The sequence below is a fragment of the Choloepus didactylus genome, chromosome 6 (assembly GCF_015220235.1).
Source record: "Choloepus didactylus isolate mChoDid1 chromosome 6, mChoDid1.pri, whole genome shotgun sequence".
Classification (NCBI taxonomy): Eukaryota; Metazoa; Chordata; class Mammalia; order Pilosa; family Megalonychidae; genus Choloepus; species Choloepus didactylus.
This window is the reverse complement of record NC_051312.1, coordinates 86690243-86707712: the sequence shown is the minus strand read 5'-3', so window position 1 is coordinate 86707712 and position 17470 is coordinate 86690243. Positions and strand designations below refer to the sequence as shown.

The 17470-nt window shown below is 37.6% G+C and overlaps 1 protein-coding gene across 1 annotated transcript in view; it reads left to right on the top strand.

Moving 5' to 3' along the window:
- The window catches only part of FCHSD2 (FCH and double SH3 domains 2), a 442594-nt gene that overhangs the window by 306732 nt on the left and 118392 nt on the right, over nucleotides 1-17470 (top strand). The window lies entirely within an intron of this gene.

Genomic DNA, 17470 nt, shown 5'->3' with positions numbered 1-17470 from the left:
ATTACAAGAGATAAAGAAGGACATTATATATTCATAAAAGGCTCGACTCATCAATAAAATATAACAATTATAAATGTATATGTACTTAACAATGAAGCGTCCAAAATACATGAAGAAAACACTGATAGAACTGAAGGGAGAGGTAATTATATAATAAATAGTTGGAAACTTGAATACACCACTTTCAATAATGGATAGAACATGGAGATGGAAGATCAGTACTAAAATAGAGGATTTGAACAATACATGAATAGAACACTCAACCCCAAAATAGCAGAATACAAATTCTTCTTGAGTGCACAAGGATCAATCTCAAGGATGGAGACTGTATGTTAGGTCATAAACACATACCAATAAATTTTAAATGATTGAAATCATGGAAAGTATCTTCTCTGACCATAATGGAATGAGGTAAGAAATCAATAACAAGAGGAAAATTGCAAATTTCACAAACATTTGGAAATTTAACAACCAATAAATCAACGAAATCACTGGGAAAGTTAGAAAATACATGTAGTCAAATGAAAATATAACATATGAAAACTAAGAGTATGCAGCAAAGACAGTGCTCAGAGGGAAATTTATAGCTATAAACACTTACATTGTAAAAGAAGAAAGATGTCAAGTAAATAACTTGACTTCACAGCTTCAGAAGCTAGAACAATAAGAGCATACTGAACACAGAGCTAGCAGAAAGAAAAATTATCAAGATTAGAGGAGTGATAGATGAAACAGACAATTTAAAAAAATAAATAAAACAATACAGAGAATCAACAAAACCAAAAGTTGGTTCTTTGAAAAGATCAATGAATTTGCACTATAATTAACAGTAACATCTTAACATTCTTTCATCAATAGGAACAAATGTATTGCACCAATACTAGGGATCAATGATAGAGGGGGATAAGGGGTACAGAATGTTTTGGGTGTCCTCTTTTTTTCTTTTTCTTTTCTTTTTTTTTTGCTTCCTGGAATAATGAAAATGTTCTGTAATCAACTGTGGTGATAAATGCACAACTGTGTGATGATTCTGTGAGCCATTGATTGTGTACTTTGGATGGATTGCATGGTGTATGGATATATCTCAATAAAATTGCATTAAAAAATGTGTCTTAAAAATAAAAAAAAAAATACAGAAGATCAACAAAACCAAAAGTTTTATTTGAAAAGATCAGTATATTGACAAATCTTTTGCTAGATTGACAGAGGAGAAAAAGAGAGAAGACATAAATAACTACAATCAGAAATGAAAATGGGGACATTACTGGCAATAGAGAAAAAAGATTATAAGAGAGTACTATGAAGAATTGTGCACCAACAAATTTGATAATCTAGGTGAAATGAACAGAATCCTAGAAACATATAAACTATCTACACTGATTCAAGAAGAAATAGAAGATCGCAACAAACCAATAATAAGTAAAGAGATTGAAACAATAAGTTAAAACCTCCCAACAAAGAAATATCCAGGACCAAATGACTACACTGTTGAATTCTACCAAATGTGTAAAGACTGAGTAACACCAATCCTTCTCAAACTCTTCTAAAATTGAAGAGGAGGGAACACTGCCTGTATTTTATGAGGCCAGCATTACTGTGATACCAAAGTCAGATATCACAAGAGAACACAAGAACAGATAACTACAGACTAATACCCTTTAGAAAGATGGAAACAAAAATCCTCAGCAATTAGCAAGTCAAATTCAACAGCACATTAAAAGGGTTATATACCATTACCAAGTGGGATTTATCCTAGGAATACAAGAGTGGTTCAATCCATGCAAATCAATCAGCGTAATAACCACATCAATGTAACAAAGGGGAGAAAGCCACATGATTATTTCGTTATGCAGAAAGGACGTTTGACAAAATTCATCACCTTTTCATGATAAAAACACTCAGAAAACTAGGAATAAAAGATAACTTCTTCATCTTGATTAAGGGCATTTATAAAAAATCCACAGCTTAACATCATACTCAACAGTGAAAGACTGAAAGCTTTCCCCATAAGAACAAGACAGAAATACTTGGTTTCACTGCTGCTTTTTAACATTCTACTGGAAATTCTAGCCAAAGTAGTTGAGCAAGAAAAAAGAAATAAAAGCATATCAATTGGAAAGGAAGAAGTAAAATTATCCTGGTCTCAGATGGCATGATCCTTTATATTGAAAATCCCAAAAGAAAGCTAATAAAACTAATAAATTCAGTAAAGTTGTGGGAAACAAGATCAGCATTCAAAACCATTGTGTTTCTATATACCAGCAATGAACAATCAGAAAAGAAACTTCAAGAAAACAGCTCCATTTACAGTAGCAACTAAAAGAATTCAATATCTAGGAATAAATTTAGCCAAGGAGGGCAAAGTCTTGTACATTGAAAACTACAAAACATTGCTGAAAGAAATTAATGGAAATCTAAACAAATGGCAATACACCCTGTGTTCATGGATTGGAACGAATTGTTAAGCTATCAATACTTCCTTAAGTGATCTAAAGGTTCAGTGCAATGCCTCTCAAAATTCTAGCCACCTTTTTTGCAGAAATGGAAAAACTGATCCTCAAATTCATGTATAAGTATCCTAATAGCCAAAAATATCTTGAAAATGAAGAACGAAGTTGGAGGTCTCTTACTTCCTAATTTCAAAACTTCAAAGCTATTCTAATCGAAACAGTGTTGTACTGGTTTAAGGATGGGCATACAGACCAGTGGAATAAAATTAAGAGCCTAGAAATAAACCCATACATCTATAGCCAGTTGATTTTCAATAAGGGTGTCAAGTCTATTCAAGGGGAAAGAATAGTCTCTTCTACAAATGGTGCTGGGAACTAGATGTCCTCATGCAAAAGAATGAAGTTGGACACCTACTTCATACTACATACACAAATTAGCTCAAAATGGATTATGACTTAAATATAAGAGCTAACACTATAAAATTCTTAGAAGGAAACATAGGGTAAAGTCCTCATGACCTCAGATTTGGCAATGAACTCTTTGATATGACACCAAAAACATGAACAGAAAAGAAAAAAATGGATAAATTGGACTTCATGAAAATTAAAAACTTCTGTGTGTCACAGGGCCTTACCAAGAAGGTGAAAACATACAGAATGAGAAAAAATAGTTACAAATTATATATCTGATTAGAGCTTAATATCAACATTATATAAAGAACTCCAACTTAACAACAAAAGGACAAACAACCCAACTAAAAATCGACAAAGGGCTTGAATAGCTATCTCCAAAGAAGATATATATATGGCCAATAAGCATGTGAAAAGATGTTCAACATCTTTAGCCATTAGGGAAATGCAAATAACAACTACGGTGAGACAGCACATCACAGCCACTAGGATGGGTATGATTTTAAAAATGGAAAATAACAAATTTTGGTGAGATGCAGAGAAATAGGAACCCTCATACATTGTTGGTGAGAATGCAAAATGGTGCTGTCACTGTTGAAGACAATTTGGCAGTTTCTCAGGAAATTAAGTATAGAATTACCATATGACCTGACAATTCCACTTCTAAGTATTTACGCCAAAGAATTAAAAACAAGGAATTCGGTTGCTTATTATGAGCAGAATTTTCAACTAGAGTGAACTTAAACGTTTGGAAATGGACAGAGGTGATGGTGGCATGTTGTGAGAATAACTAACAGTGCTGAATGGTCTGTGAAGGTGGTAGAAAGGGTAAGCTCAGAGTCATGCATGTCACCAGAAGGAAAGTTGGAGGTTAAAAGATGGAAATGTATAAAACAGTGAATCTTGTGGTGGACAATGTCTGTGATTAACTGTACAAATATTAGAAATCTCTCTCATGAACTAGAACAAATGTATGACACTATAGCTAGAAGTTAATAGAGGGGCATATGGGAAAGTAATATATACCTATTGCAAACTATATACTACAGTTAGTAGTATTTTAACATTCTTTCATCAACAGTAACAAATGTACTATACCAAAACTATGAATCAGTAATGGAGAGTGGGTGATTAGGGGTATGGGAGGATTTGAATTTCCTTTTTTTGTCTTTAGTTCTTCTCTGGAGTAATGAAAATGTTCTAAAAATTGAAAAAAAAATTAATTGTGGTGATGGATGCACAGCTGTATGATGGTGCCATGGGCAATTGATTGTACACTTTGGATCTTTGGATAATTGTATGGTATGTGAACAATCTCAATAAATAAAAAAATAAAAAATAAAAACAAGGACTCAAAAAGATACGGTACCCCAATGTTTATAGCAGCATTATTCACAACTGCCAACAGATGAATGGATAAACAAAATGTCATACGTACATACAATGGCATATTATTCAACCATAAAAAGGCATAACGTTCTGATAAATGCTACAACAGCCATAAAAAAGGCATGAAGTTCTGATAAATGCAACATCATATTGTGTGAAATAGCCAGATATGAAAGGACAGATGTTTTATTATTTCACTTATATGAAATAGCCAGAATAAGCAAATTCACAGAGACAGAAAGTAGATTAGAGGTTACTGGGGGTCAAGGGGAGGATGAAATGGGAGTTTTTATGTAATGATTACTGTAGAAAAGATTTTAGTAATGGGTGATAGTGATAGTAGCACAACATTGTGAATGTAATGAATGCCACTGAATCATACACTAAAAATGTTTAAAGTGGCAAATTTTATGTATGTGTGTCTGTGTATGTATGTATGTGTGTGTCTGTATAACCAAAATAAAGTTTAAAAAAAAAAAAAACAAAAACCTATGTCTAAAGGACTCAAAGAGGATACTGCTGGCCAGAGATGGTATATTACCATACCGTAGGTTGGCTTAGCAGTAATTTATTGGCTCTTGGTTTCAGAGGCTAGAAGGCTTGTTTCCTCCTGGGGTCAGTATCTTCTTGCTGGCTGTCAATCTAGAGGTTCCTTGGCTTTTTCGTCACATGACAGTGCAAATGGTGGTGTCTTCTTGCTCTTCCAGGTTCTGTTGACTTTCAGCTTCTAGCTGCTCCCCATGGCATTCTCCCTCCATGTGCAATTTCCTTTGCTTATAAGGATTTCAGCCATATTGTGTTAAGACCCACCCTTATTCTGTCTGGGCACTAATAACATCTTCAAAGGTCCTAACAAACAGGGCCAGACGTTGGGACTCAAACTTTCTCTTTTTCGAGGATGTGATTCAGTTCCCAGTAGATGGAATAATTTGAGTGCCAATAATTATAATAACTTCAGTGGATTAAATCACTTTGAATGTTTTAAAATCCATGTCTTCATAATAAGTCATTGAAACTACAGTTGGTCATTCTTTGGAGGATACTAGGGAAACAACTTGATTTGAATACTAGACAATAAAAGGAAAGAATTCAGCATTTCTCCTGCCTTACTTACACAAACTATAGTTCAAAATAACTAAAAAGCTGCCTTGGTAAAGTTCCTCTTTTAGAAGTATTCTTGCTAATGAACTAAAAAGGAATGATATAATAATTTATTTTTATGCAAAATATAATTGGACATTTATTGTCAAATATATGAAAAATTGAGTTAGGCATATTTTATCAAAGGCTGTTGCATTAGTTTCCTAAGACTGCTATAACAAATTACCACATAGTGGTTGAATTAAAACAACAGAAATTTATTTTTTCACTATCTTGGAGGCCAGAAATCCAAAATCAGGATGTTGGCAGGGAGTCTCCAAAGGCTGGGGGAGAATTTGTTTCTTGCCTCTCCAGCTTCTGGTGGCTCCAGGCATTCCATGTCTTGTGGCCGTATCTCTCAGATCTCTGCCTCTGTTGTCACACTGCCTGCTCCTCCTCTGTCTGTGTTCTCCTTGGAGTGTCTCTTACAAGGATACTTGTTATTGGACTTAGGACCCACCTGGGTAATCCAGAATGATTGCCTTCTCTCAAAATCCTTAGATTAATTACAGTTGCAAAGACCCTTTTTTCCAAACAGGGTAACATTCACAGGTCCCTGGGATTAGGATGTGGATGTATCTTGGTGGGGGAAGGGGGGTATCATTCATCCCACCAAAGCTTTTAACATCATGAAAAGAGAGCAAGCCTCCTTGTGGAAGTAAACCAATGAAGTACTCTTCTTCCAACCCTGCCACACAACAACTAAATCCAATCAAGCCTCTAGATCCAACCACTGATTTGTAGGAAATACAGCTAACAGAATACCACAAGGATACAGTAAAAAAAATTCAGACTATGAGAAACTCTACAGAACAAACAACCCAGTTTCTTCAACAAATAAATAGCAAGGGGAAAAAAGAGAGAGGAAGAAACCTATATATGAAAGGAAATCTAATTAAACTGTGGAGACCTTATCTGGATATTAATTTAAACAAACTGTTTTTAAAATATGTAACTATCAGGGAACTCTGAACAGTTCTTAGATATTTTATAAGTATTTCTTAAAAATTTTCATATGGATTTGTTTTTTAAGAGTCCTTGTCTTTTAGTTATCATAATATTTATGGATGAAATGGTATGTCTGCTGTTAGATCCCAGAAGAAGAAACTAACATGTAGAAGGAGTTTCTAACTCAGGGGCCCCACAGCTTATCTCACAGAAAACAGGTGCCCCATAAACTAAAGAATGAAGCTGTTCAAAGCTAATCAAGGCTGTCTCAGTCTCAGCAGCATCTCCAAGGCAGGTAAGGCAAGGTCAAATATACCTGTAAAAACAAACAACCAAAAAGGCCTACTCTCCCCAGTTAGATAATGCAGCTGCTTTCCTAAAAAGAATATTGTCTCACAATTCTACCAACCAGTCACCCCAAAACTAGATAAGCACTCACCCAATCGAGGCACAGAACATCACAGCAGATACCCTACCCAACGTGGGTTCCTTTTTTCGTTAAAAAAAGCCATTATCTTTTTCTTCTTTTCTGCTGGCTCCTACCTGCTTTGTTCCTCTAATTAATCTTAAACTTTATACTTAAACTTTGACTCACTGCATTGTATGGATTCTTTTTTTTTTATCTTCATTTTATTGAGATATATTCACTTACCACGCAGTCATACAAAACAAATCGTACATTCGATTGTTCACAGTACCATTACATAGTTGTACATTCATCACCTAAATCAATCCCTGACACCTTCATTAGCACACACCCAAAAATAGCAAGAATAATAATTAAAGTGAAAAAGAGCAATTAAAGCAAAAAAGAACACTGGGTACCTTTGTCTGTTTGTTTGTTTGTTTCCTTCCCCTATTTTTCTACTCATCCATCCATAAACTAGACAAAGTGGAGTGTGGTCCTTATGGCTTTCCCAATTCCATTGTCACCCCTCATAAGCTACATTTTTATACAACTGTCTTCGAGATTCATGGGTTCTGGGTTGTAGTTTGATAGTTTCAGGTATCCACCACCAGCTACCCCAATTCTTTAGAACCTAAAAAGGGTTGTTTAAAGTGGGCGTAAGAGTGCCCACCAGAGTGACCTCTCGGCTCCTTTTGGAATCTCTCTGCTACTGAAGCTTATTTCATTTCCTTTCACATCCCCCTTTTGGTCAAGAAGATGTTCTCCGTCCCACGATGCCAGCTCTACATTCCTCCCCGGGAGTCATATTCCACGTTGCCAGGGAGATTCACTCCCCTGGGTGTCCGATCCCACGTAGGGGGGAGGGCAGTGATTTCACCTTTCAAGTTGGCTTAGCCAGAGAGAGAGGGCCACATCTGAGCAACAAAGAGGCATTCGGGAGGAGGCTCTTAGGCACAACCATAGGGAGGCCTAACCTCTCCTTTGCAGCAACCGTCTTCCCAAGGGTAAAACCTATGGTAGAGAGCTCAACCCATCAAACCACCAGTCCCCTATGTCTGTGGTCACGTTAGCAACCATAGAGGTGGGGTAGGCCAATACCCCTGCATTCTCCACAGGCTCCTCAAGGGGGCACTACATCTTTTTTTCCTTGTTTTTCTTTTTTTTTTTTTAACATTCCCTTCTTTTTTAAATCAACTGTATGAAAAAAAAGTTAAAAAGAAAACAAACATACAATAAAAGAACATTTCAAAGAGACCATAACAAGGGAGTAAGAAAAACACAACTAACCTAAGATAACTGCTTAACTTCCAACATGTTCCTACTTTACCCCAAGTAAGTTACCTAATATAGCAACATTTCTGTGAACTTGCTCCTACTATATCCATCAGAAATTAACAGACCATAGTCATTCCTGGGCATCCCCAGAACATTAAATAGCTTATCTGTTCTCCTTGGATTATTGTTCCCCCTTCCTTAATTGCTCTCTATTGCTAGTTCCCCTACATTCTACATTATAAACCATTTGTTTTACATTTTTCAAAGTTCACATTAGTGGTAGCATATAATATTTCTCTTTTTGTGCCTGGCTTATTTCGCTCAGCATTATGTCTTCAAGGTTCATCCATGTTGTCATATGTTTCACGAGATCGTTCCTTCTTACTGCCGCGTAGTATTCCATCGTGTGTATATACCACATTTTATTTATCCACTCATCTGTTGAAGGACATTTGGGTTGTTTCCATCTCTTGGCAATTGTGAATAATGCTGCTATGAACATTGGCGTGCAGATATCTGTTCGTGTCACTGCTTTCCGATCTTCCGGGTATATACCGAGAAGTGCAATCGCTGGATCGAATGGTAACTCTATATCTAGTTTTCTAAGGAACTGCCACACTGACATCCAGAGTGTCTGAACCATTATACAGTCCCACCAACAATGAATAAGACTTCCAATTTCTCCACATCCCCTCCAGCATTTGTAGTTTCCTGTTTTTTTAATGGCAGCCATTCTAATCGGTGTTAGATGGTATCTCATTGTGGTCTTAATTTGCATCTCTCTAATAGCTAGTGAAGCTGAACATTTTTTCATGTGTTTCTTGACCATTTGTATTTCCTCTTCAGAGAACTGTCTTTTCATATCTTTTGCCCATTTTATAATTGGGCTGTCTGTACTATTGTCATTGACTTGTAGGATTTCTTTATATATGCAAGATATCAGTCTTTTGTCAGATTCACGGTTTCCAAAAATTTTTTCCCATTGAGTTGCCTGCCTCTTTACCTTTTTGAGAAATTCCTTTGAGGTGCAGAAACTTCTAAGCTTGAGGAGTTCCCATTTATCTATTTTCTCTTTTGTTGCTTGTGCTTTGGGTGTAAAGTCTAGGAAGTGGCCGCCTAATACAAGGTCTTGAAGATGTTTTCCTACATTATCTTCTAGGAGTTTTATGGTACTATCTTTTATATTGAGATCTTTGGTCCATTTTGAGTTAATTTTTGTGTAGGGTGTGAGGTAGGGGTCCTCTTTCATTCTTTTGGATATGGATATCCAACTCTTCCAGCCCCATTTGTTGAAAAGACCATTATGACTCAGTTCAGTGACTTTGGGGGCCTTATCAAAGATCAGTCGGCCATAGATCTGAGGGTCTATCTCTGAATTCTCAATTCGATTCCATTGATCTATATGTCTATCTTTGTGCCAGTACCATGCTGTTTTGGCAACTGTGGCTTTATAATAAGCTTCAAAGTCAGGGAGTGTAAGTCCTCCCACTTCGTTTTTCTTTTTTAGAGTGTCTTTAGCAATTCGAGGCATCTTCCCTTTCCAAATAAATTTGATAACTAGCTTTTCCAAGTCTGCAAAGTAGGTTGTTGGAATTTTGATTGGGATTGCATTGAATCTGTAGATGAGTTTGGGTAGAATTGACATGTTAATGACATTTAGTCTTCCTATCCATGAACATGGTATATTTTTCCATCTTTTAAGGTCCCCTTCTATTTCTTTTAGTAGAGTTATGTAGTTTTCTTTGTATAGGTCTTTTACATCTTTGGTTAAGTTTATTCCTAGGTACTTGATGTTTTTAGTTGCTATTGAAAATGGTATCTTTTTCTTGAGTGTCTCTTCAGTTTGTTCATTTCTAGCATATAGAAACATTACTGACTTATGTGCATTAATCTTGTATCCCGCTACTTTGCTGAATTTGTTTATTAGCTCTAGTAGCTGTATCGTCGATTTCTCAGGGTTTTCTAGATATAAGATCATATCATCTGCAAACAATGACAGTTTTACTACTTCTTTTCCAATATGGATGCGTTTTATTTCTTTGTCTTGCTGGATTGCCCTGGCTAGCACTTCCAGCACAATGTTGAATAACAGTGGTGACAGCGGGCATCCTTGTCTTGTTCCTGATCTTAGAGGGAAGGCTTTCAGTCTCTCACCATTGAGTACTATGCTGGCTGTGGGTTTTTCATATATGCTCTTTATCATGTTGAGGAAGTTTCCTTCAATTCCTACCTTTTGAAGTGTTTTTATCAAAAAGGGATGTTGGATTTTGTCAAATGCTTTTTCAGCATCTATTGAGATGATCAATTGATTTTTCCCTTTTGACTTGTTAATGTGTTGTAATACATTGATTGATTTTCTTATGTTGAACCATCCTTGCATGCCTGGAATGAACCCCACTTGGTCATGGTGTAGGATTTTTTTAATGTGTCTTTGGATTCGATTTCCAAGTATTTTGTTGAGGATTTTTGCATCTATATTCTTTAGGGAGATTGGCCGGTAGTTCTCCTTTTTTGTAGCATCTTTGCCTGGTTTTGGTATTAGATTGATGTTAGCTTCAAAAAATGAGTTAGGTAGTGTTCCATTTTCTTCAGTGTTTTGAAAGAGTTTGAGTAAGATTGGTGTCAGTTCTTTCTGGAAACTTTGGTAGAATTCCCCTGTGAAACCATCTGGCCCTGGGCATTTATTTGTGGGAAGATTTTTGATGACTGATTGGATCTCTTTGCTTGTGATGGGTTGGTTGAGGTCTTCTATTTCTCCTCTGGTCAGTCTAGTTTGTTCATATGTTTCCAGGAAATTGTCCATTTATTCTACATTATCCAGTTTGTTGCCATACAGTTGTTCATAGTATCCTCTTATAATTTTTTTAATTTCTTCAGGATCTGCAGTTATGTCACCTTTTTCATTCATTATTTTGTTTATATGGGTCTTCTCTCTTTTTGATTTTGTCAGTCTAGCTAGGGGCTTGTCAATCTTGTTGATCTTCTCAAAGAACCAACTTTTGGTGATATTTATCCTCTCTATTGTTTTTTTGTTCTCTATGTCATTTATTTCTGCTTTCATCCTTGTTATTTCTTTTCTTCTACTTGGTTTAGGATTGGTTTGCTGTTCATTTTCTAGCTTCTTCAGTTGATCCATTAGTTGTTTGATTTTGGCTCTTTCTTCCTTTTTAATATATGCGTTTAGTGCTATAAATTTCCCCCTTAGCACTGCTTTTGCTGCATCCCATAGGTTTTGGTATGTTGTGTTCTCATTTTCATTCGTCTCTATATATTTAGCAATTTCTCTTGCTATTTCTTCTTTAACCCAGTGATTGTTTAGGAGTGTGTTGTTCAACCTCCAGGTATTTGTGAATTTTCTAAGTCTCTGATGGTTATTGACTTCTAATTGTATTCCATTGTGGTCAGAGAATGTGCTTTGAATAATTTCAATCTTTTTAAATTTATTGAGGCTTGTTTTATGTCCCAGCATATGATCTATTCTGGAGAAAGTTCCATGAGCACTAGAAAAGTATGTGTATCCTGGTGATTTGGGATGTAATGTCCTGTATATGTCTGTTAAATCTAATTCATTTATCAGATTGTTTAGGTTTTCAGTTTCCTTATTGGTCTTCTGTCTGGTTGATCTATCTATAGGAGAGAGTGATGTGTTGAAGTCTCCCACAATTATTGTGGAAACATCAATTGCTTCCTTTAATTTTGCCAGTGTTTCTCTCATGTATTTTGTGGCAGCTTGATTGGGTGCATAGACATTTACAATTGTTATTTCTTCTTGTTGAATTGCCCCTTTTATTAGTATATAGTGGCCTTCTTCGTCTCTCAAAACATCCCTGCATTTAAAGTCTATTTTATCTGAGATTAATATTGCTACACCTGCTTTCTTTTGGCTGTAGCTTGCATGAAATATTTTTTTCCATCCTTTCACTTTCAGTTTCTTTGTGTCCCTGTGTCTAAGATGAGTCTCTTGTATGCAACATATTGATGGTTCATTTTTTTTGATCCATTCTGCGAATCTATATCTTTTAATTGGGGAGTTTAATCTATTTACATTCAACGTTATAACCGTGAAGGCATTTCTTGAATCAGCCATCTTATCCTTTGGTTTATGTTTGTCATATTTTTCCCCTCTCTCTGTTAATATCCTTTATTGTACCAATACCGAATCTCTTTAGTACTGAACCTTTCTCCAAGTCTCTCTGTCCTTTCTTTGTTTCTCTGTCTGTATGGCTCCCTTTAGTATCTCCAGTAGGGCAGGTCTCTTGTTAGCAAATTCTCTCAGCATTTGTTTGTCTGTGAAAAATTTAAGCTCTCCCTCAAATTTGAAGGAGAGCTTTGCTGGATAAAGTATTCTTGGCTGGAAATTTTTCTCACTCAGAATTTTAAATATATCGTGCCACTGCCTTCTCGCCTCCATGGTGGCTGCTGAGTAGTCACTACTTAGTCTTATGCTGTTTCCTTTGTATGTGGTGAATTGCTTTTCTCTTGCCGCTTTCAGAACTTGCTCCTTCTCTTCTGTGTTTGACCGTGTGATCAGAATATGTCTCGGAGTGGGTTTATTTGCATTTATTCTTTTTGGAGTTCGCTGAGCATTTATGATTTGTGTATTTATGTTGTTTAGAAGATTTGGGAAGTTTTCCCCAACAATTTCTTTGAATACTCTTCCTAGACCTTTACCCTTTTCTTCCCCTTCTGGGACACCAATGAGTCTTATATTCGGACGTTTCATATTATCTATCATATCCCTGAGGTCCAGTTCGATTTTTTCAATTTTTTTCCCCATTCTTTCTTTTATGCTTTCATTTTCCATTCTGTCATCTTGCAGGTCACTGGTTCGTTGTTCAACTTCCTCTAGTCTTGTACTATGAGTGTCCAGAATCTTTTTAATTTGGTCAACAGTTTCTTTAATTTCCATAAGATCATCCATTTCTTTATTTAGTCTTGCAATGTCTTCTTTATGCTCTTCTAGGGTCTTCTTGATATCCTTTGTCTCCCGTACTATGGTCTCATTGTTCATCTTTAGTTCTTTGAGTAGCTGCTCTAGGTGCTGTGTCTCTTCTGATCTTTTGATTTGGGTGCTTGGGCTTGGGTTATCCATATCGTCTGGTTTTTTCATATGCTTTGTAATTTTGTGTTGTTTTTGGCCTCTTGGCATTTGCTGAACTTGATAGGGTTCTTTTAGGATTTGTAGACCAATTGAAGTCCTTATCTCTAATTTATCAGATCTACAGCTTCGTGGAGTACACTTTCTCTAACTACCCAGCAGGTGGCGTCCACGAGCCACCTGTTCTCCACAAGCCAGTTCTCCCCTGCTTAGCCTTTTTGGTGAGTGGGGGAGTGAGTCTTGTGGGGTCCAATTGGTGTACCAAGCTTGCGTGTGTAGTTGCCCTATATATGGGGCGTATTTCTGGGCAGTCAGGGAGGGGTGGGGTGGCTCTAACAATCAAATCTCCCTGGTGATCCTAGAGTTTTAAAGCTGCTGCAATAGTCTAATCCTTCAGTTCAGTCCTGCCACAGTTTGTCTCTGCCACTAACCCACAAGTCCTTGGTATTGGCGTATGGCTCCTGAGACTTGCAAGTGGGCCCCTCTTCCAGGCTGTGCACTCCGGGTCCTCTGTTGAGGGATGACTGTGCTATGTCACAGGTGAGTGCCGTCCCCCCAGGGCAGTTCTGGGCTGCTGGGCTGTGTAGGGAGGCTCCCAGTCTGCTGAAATGATGGCTGAATGGGGCTTTGTTAATTCACACTGCTCCACCTTCCCAACTCTGGGACAATCAGCTGAGGTTGCAGGGAAGGCTAATGTCCACGCCCAGTTTTGTGGTGTGTGCCTGTTATTTGAAGCGCTTCCGTCACACTGGGTTGTCTGGGGCAGCTCTGGGCTATGGGGCTGGCGATGGGCAGGATTGTTTCCTGTCCACCTGGATGATGGCTGTGAGCGGACACCCCCCTTTTCTTGGGAAGTTGTGGTGTTTAGTGAATTTTCTCAGCCACTGGATTATTGCCTTTTGTCTCAGAGCTCTCTTAGTTCTGCTCTTGTCTTGACCTGCCCAAATTGCAAGTCTTTGAAGCTTTCTGTATTGGGCTTCTTAGAGTAATTGTTTTAGAAAAAGAAAAAAGGATTTAAAAAAAAAAAAAAAAAAAAGGGCCCTCCTCAGAGATCTAATGGGTTATTGAAATGCTAAGAGACAAAGCAATTAGGGCCATTAAGGAAAGGTCCACAGGGCAGAGAGATCAGCTTTTCTTCGGGATTTGCATATGAGCCTGAGGGCCTGAGCTCTGCCCTTCCCCTTTCTATGTTCACCAGAACTCCAAAAATTCTCCACTTTTATTTTGGAGTTTTTCGTGCTGTTTTTTCCTATGTCTGTCTCCTCTCTTCTGGGCTGGCTGCTCTCAGATTCTCTGGTATCTGGTCTCAGTCTATCTATGGTTGGAGTTTGGATCAGTAGAATGAGTTTCCGATAAGGGCTGCCACTGCAGTTCTCCCTTCTCCTTCCCGGAGCTGACAGCCCCTCCTCCCCCGGGACTGAGCCTGGCAGGGAGGGGTGCGGGTCCCCTGGCCGCAAAAACTTACAGATTTCGCTGATCTCAGCAATTCCACATTTTCATGAGTGTTGTATGAAGTATGCCCAAAGTCAGATTGCTCTGTGGTGTCCAGTCCACGCAGTTCCTGGCTTTCTACCTACTTTCCTGGAGGAGTAACTAAAACATACAGCTCACCAGTCCGCCATCTTGCCCCGCCTCTCCTCCTGTATGGATTCTTGAACGGCTCCGAACCTAATCTCTGGGACTTGCTTCTGGCTCCGAACCTAACCTCTGGGACTTGCTTCAATGTAATTAGGAGTGAGAGAGATAGGTGGGTTTATAAATGAAGCAAGGTTGGCCATGAGATTATGTTTTTGGAAGCTGGCTGAAGGGTACATTGGGATACATTATACTGTTATTTCAACGTTCATATGCATTTGAGATTTTCCGTAACAAAAAGCTAAAAATTTTAAAAGGTTGAAAATCTCCCTCCAAAAAACAAATATTTGTAATGCTTGAGAGAGTGTAAGTTGGCAACTAGGATGATCCTCTTAGCCTTTTCTACATAGTGATTATAAGGCTTTCAGAGCAATGTCAACAGCTTTCAAAAGCCAGTTGAAATCCAGGGAGAAAACAAAATAAAGCATTTATTTCCCTTTGAGAATATATTTATCCATCCAGCCTCCTTTGATCAAATTCTCCCAAATACTCCTCTCCGCATCCCACCCCTTAAGTCTAGATTAAATAACACCCTTTGTTTTGCTTTCTTAATACTCCCTGTAAACTTCCGTTGTGTACTTTAATTGTGTAACTTGTTTGGATGATACTAACATTGTTTATTCATCTTTATTCATCTATATATATCCCCTGATGTCCCCATCCTCTCCACCCCCATTTAACACTGAGCCTGGTAAAAACTGTCTCAATAAATGGTTGTTGAATGATAGGGAGAGTGGCAACAGAGAATTTGGATTGCAATGGTAAATTAAATGCAAAATGCACCTTCTAGTCCCCTTAATAAACCCTTTTCCCAGCACCACTAAGGTACAGCTACAGGGCTCCTTTGAACTCTTTTTTCCATCTACCCATCCCCTGGCAGAGGTGAAATGAACTGAAATATACTGCAGGTGAAAGCTAAGAAGTAGAGGGTAAACAGTGAATACAAAATAGAAAGTGGGTTTCTGCACAATCAAAAGTTGCTGATTTCTGTCCTTTCCTAGCATGTACAGTGTAATGAATTCTTTTCAGATGGCTGTCTTTCTGGGCTGTTTGTTTTGCTGCTTTCTGTATATCAGAATTCCCCTTGATATAACTTCCTTTCTAGTCTGTCTTCTTGGTATGCTTTAAGATGGTAATTAGAATGTAACTCCTAGAAAAGTTACGAAGAAGTATTATAAAATTTCTATTTTGTGCTATGGACGGACTTATCTGGCAATTTCCTCACTAGTGAATAGCAATCTCCATAAAACCTTAGAACTGGAAGAGTCCTAAGAAACTAATGTGCTTCCCTATCCACACACCCCTGTTAAATAGAATAGCTTTCATGTGATAGCTGTTTTCTTGCTGTCTTAAAAGTATTGCATATTGTCTCATTGCAAAATCTAGGATAGTTTCTAAACTAGTATTTTCTAAATTTAGATTCTTGGAATAAATAAGACAAAGTAGCAAATGTTAACTGAAATAAAAAATAAAATGTGTAACATTGCCATTGCCTTTTTATCACAGCATATTGGATGATTTCGCATATGTATAGAAAACAACAGAATAAATCTTAAGTTTTAAAATGTAATTACTGAGATGCCCAGGAATGACTATGGTCTGTTAATATCTGATGGATATAGTAGGAACAAGTTCACAGAAATGTTGCTATATTATGTAACTTTCTTGGGGTAAAGTAGGAACAGGTTGGAAGTAAAGCAATTATCTTAGGTTAGTTGTCTTTTTCTAACTCCCTTGTTATGGTCTCTTTGAAATGTTCTTTTATTGTATGTTTTTCCTTTCTTTTTTTTTTTTTAATTTTTTTTTCCATACAGTTGATTTAAAATGGAAAAAAGGGTAAAAAAAAAAAAAGAAAAAAAAAAGGAAAAAAAGATGTAGTGCCCCCTTGAGAAGCCTGTGGAGAATGCAGGGGTATTGGCCTACCCCACCTCAATGGTTGCTAACATGACCACAGACATGGGGAACTGGTGGTTTGATGGGTTGAGCCCTCTACCGTAGGTTTTACCCTTGGGAAGACGGTTGCTGCAAAGGAGAGGCTAGGCCTCCCTATAATTGTGCCTAAGAGCCTCCTCCCGAATGCCTCTTTGTTGCTCAGATGTGGCCCTCTCTCTCTAGCTAAGCCAACTTGAAAGGTGAAATCACTGCCCTCCCCCCTACGTGGGATCAGACACCCAGGGGAGTGAATCTCCCTGGCAACGTGGAATATGACTCCCGGGGAGGAATGTAGAGCTGGCATCGTGGGACGGAGAACATCTTCTTGACCAAAAGGGGGATGTGAAAGGAAATTAAATAAGCTTCAGTAGCAGAGAGATTCCAAAAGGAGCCGAGAGGTCACTCTGGTGGGCACTCTTACGCACACTTTAGACAACCCTTTTTAGGTTCTAAAGAATTGGGGTAGCTGGTGGTGGATACCTGAAACTATCAAACTACAACCCAGAACCCATGAATCTCGAAGACAATTGTATAAAAATGTAGCTTATGAGGGGTGACAATGGATTTGGGAAAGCCATAAGGACCACACTCCACTTTGTCTAGTTTATGGATGGATGAGTAGAAAAATAGGGGAAGGAAACAAACAAACAAACAGACAAAGGTATCCAGTGTTCTTTTTTACTTCAATTGCTCTTTTTCACTTTAATTATTATTCTTGTTATTTTTGGGTGTGTGCTAATGAAGGTGTCAGGAATTGATTTAGGTGATGAATGTACAACTATG